A 3,528-nucleotide genomic window follows, 5' to 3' on the forward strand; every position below is an offset into this window, starting at 1 on the left:
AGAAGTTTTTCATAGGTATTTGAGGCTTGTAAACTGAAATAAATGCTTGTTGCGAAGGTATTTTATTTGTTTAGATTAACACAGCCTTGGAAATAACTGACTTCAGTCAACACGTTTTTTCTACCTAACATGAGAGCACCAAATTGTGGACACAAAGACCCTAATTCCATCTATTTGTCACTTACTGGGCTGCTTGCTGTAGTTTTGATAAAATCACTGTTTTAACAGCAGGAGATTATCCCTAGAGGACTAGTAAACCTGCTGCCATGGAGTCCTCCATTTTCATGAGCTCTGTGTAATCCTGCGTCCACTAATGATTGGTAGCTTTCTGCCTATGCACAGTGTACACAGAAAGCAGTCAATCAGTGGTGTGGGCGAGGTTAAACACAAGCAGTATAGTTGTGGGTTTTAAGGTGTCTATTGATGAACAACATGTCTTCCTAAGGGGAGTCTCAGTCCCTATCCCTACAATGGGTGCCTTCTTGGGGCCAGGGTGCAGCCATAGGCCAAACCAATTCAGGTAATCGCTTCTCTGCCTTTTGGCTAAGATCAACTGTAGTACCTTTTCTTATCAGTTTAACATCTGATATGTCCCCTATATGTCCACTTATTTTCACACATTCTCTTCACCTCTCCCCCCTAATGTCCCATGCGCCTCAAGACCGGGAAGGGTTGGGGGGTAGAGAGGGTAACTAATTATTGAACAAACGAGCAGCGGTCCCACCTGCTTCCCAATCTGGAGGCTTCCTACATACTGAAGCTGGCTGCTGCAGCACAGCCAGATAAAAGCCACTAGCCCATTATGACACGTGCAATGTCTGTTCCATTCTTCCATTCTTGCATTATTCCATTGTCCCATTGTTAGGAGGCAATGGAGCAATAGGACAATGGAGCAATGGAATAATGCAAGAATGCAAGAATGGAACAGACATTGCACGTGTCATAATGGGCTCCTAGCTTTTATCTGCCAGTGCTGCAACAGCCAGCTTCAGTCTGTAGGGAGCCTACAGACTGGGAAGCCGGGGGGGGGAGGGGACAGCTGCTCGTTTGTTCATTAATTAGTTATCCTCTCTACCCCCCCCCCCCCTCGGTCTTGAGGCATGTAGGACATTGGGCAGGGGGGGGAGAATGTGTAAAAATAGGTGGACTTATGCAGATTAAAAACGTTTGGGGTGCATCTGCAACAAGCAGTATATTTGTGGGTTTTAAGGTGTCTATTGATGAACAACATGTCTTCCTAAGGGGAGTCTTTGTCCCTATCCCTACAATGGGTGCCTTCTTTGGGCCAGGGTGCAGCTCTAGGCCAAAACCAATTCAGGTAATCGCTTCTCGGCCTTTTGGCTAAGATCAAGTGTAGTATCTTTTCTTATCAGTTTAATATCTGATACGTCCACCTATTTTCACACATTCTCCTCTCCCCCCTAATGTCCCATGCTCCTCAAGACCGGGAAGGGTGGGGGGTAGAGAGGGTAACTAATTATTGAACAAACGAGCAGCAGTCCCCAGTATGCTCCCTACATACCCATTATGACACGTGCAATGTCCGTTCCATTCTTGCATTTTTCCATTGTCTCATTGTTAGGGGGCAATGGAACAATGGGACAATGGAAGAATGGAACAGACATTGCACGTATCATAATGGGCTCCTGGCTTTTATCTGGCAGTGCTGCAGCAGCCAACTTCAGTCTGTAGGGAGCCTACAGACTGGGAAGCACTGGGGACCGCTGCTCGTTTGTTCATTAATTATTTATTCTCTCTACCCCCCACCCTTCCCGGTTTTGAGGCGCGTGGGACATTAGGGGGGAGAAAAGAGGAGAATGTGTGAAAATAGGTGGACTTATGCAGATTAAAAACATGTGGGGTGCATCTGCAACAAGCAGTATAGTTGTGGGTTTTAAGGTGCCTATTGATGAACAACATGTCTTCCTAAGGGGAGCCTTTGTCCCTATCCCTACAATGGGTGCCTTCTTGGGGCTATGGTGCAGCAATAGGCTATAACCAATTCAGGTAATCGCTTCTCGGTACCTTTCGAAAAGGCGGCTTTGGCCGTCGGCCACCCTAGCAGATTGATGGACACTGGGGTTTAGGCCCTTATTAGTACGCCAGGTGGCTAATATAGTCATCTAGTGGAAAGCATGGCCCCCCAGGATCGACGCCATTGGGCCGGGGAAGATCGAAAGCCCGAAGTGTGAAGTGCCCCAGGATTGGTGACCCTGGGGTGCCTTAACTCACTGGTATTGGGAACCCCACTTGAGTTTCTGGCACATTTGCACAAGCACTTCAAATTTTCTTTCTTTGCACACACCCTTATTCCGGGCCTTCTGGCCTTAGGATCTGGAATTTTTCAATTCCCGGTCGAAGGTCCAGGCAGTATTATACTGTGAAACCTTCGCTATTTATTTAATCTTTTTGTCACTGTGTGTGCACTTATTCACTTGTGTCACGTCCTTCTAGGATTTTGTCGGTATGCTTTTCCCTAACTGGTTCCTCTCTTGGCAGGTCTAGGGGGAAAGTGTGTGGCCATCAGGTTCCACTCCCCCCTGAACCACCCTGGCTCTCCTCTTTCGGGAGGAGAGCATTGTTGGCTTCCCTCTTCCGGGAGGGAAGCACAGTCTTTGGCTCCCACTGCCTTGCTCGGGTGAGAACTAGGGCAGGCGCTGGGGGTAAGATTGGGTCGCCTCTGGCTTTGGCTGGAGGTGGCTATTTGTCCCTGGAATAAACATCAGACAGCACTAGTCCAAGTTATACACTCATGTGAGTGACGCCTAAGTTTCTCTCTCTCACCTGTAGAGTGTTAGCTCTTATGATCAGCAGGGTCCACTCTCTCTTCTGTATACTACAGTGTAAGCTCTCTTGGTCAGCGTGGTCCTCTCTCTCTCCTGTAGCGTGTAAGCTCTAATGGTGAGCAGGGTCCTCCATCTCCATTAGAATGGAAGCTCTTGTGGTCAGTGGGGTCCTCTCGCTCTCTTTTTCTCTCTCTCCTGTGGAGTGTAAGCTATACCAGCCAGGTCCTCTCTCTCTCTCTCTCTTCTCCTCCACGTGTATTTGCTGAGCAATTACAAGCTTTCCTGTATTGAGATTCTCTCAAATTTATTCACCGCCAATCAACTTATTGGGCAAAATTCATCGAAGTTGGCAAATACTAATTTCAAAATATCTGCTCATCTCTACTCAGCACCTTCTGATGACTAACTGAAAATAAAACAAAAAAAATACTATGCAAACACAGGGCCACTAAAAAAAACAAAAAAATCAAAACAAGAAATAAAACCCCTACACATACCACATACAAAAATTTGCAATTGTTTTGTTTTAATCAAACTGCTTCTACAATCATTGAATGGATGCTATGTTTAACCACATCCCGGAATGTGATCAAATAAAAGAAATTGCGGCACTGATAATATTGATGGTCATTCCTGCTAAACTGTTATATTTTATTAAATGTGCAAATATTCATGCTTGTTTCTCATTTTTGTTTGCTTCTCTTTATAGTAACCATGGAGGCTTTCTCTTTAAAAAAAAAAA

General features: G+C 45.6%; 2 pseudogenes; both read left to right on the forward strand.

The window, feature by feature from the left end:
* Positions 1-523: 523 nt before the first annotated feature.
* LOC141220456 (U2 spliceosomal RNA) lies at positions 524-729 on the forward strand (annotated as a pseudogene).
* A 592-nt stretch (positions 730-1,321) lies between these two features.
* Positions 1,322-1,411, forward strand: LOC141220454 (U2 spliceosomal RNA; annotated as a pseudogene).
* Positions 1,412-3,528: the final 2,117 nt, after the last annotated feature.

This window comes from Phyllobates terribilis, unplaced genomic scaffold (assembly GCF_046119375.1).
Source record: "Phyllobates terribilis strain yellow unplaced genomic scaffold, ASM4611937v1 Scaffold_297__1_contigs__length_2349677, whole genome shotgun sequence".
Lineage (NCBI taxonomy): Eukaryota > Metazoa > Chordata > Amphibia > Anura > Dendrobatidae > Phyllobates > Phyllobates terribilis.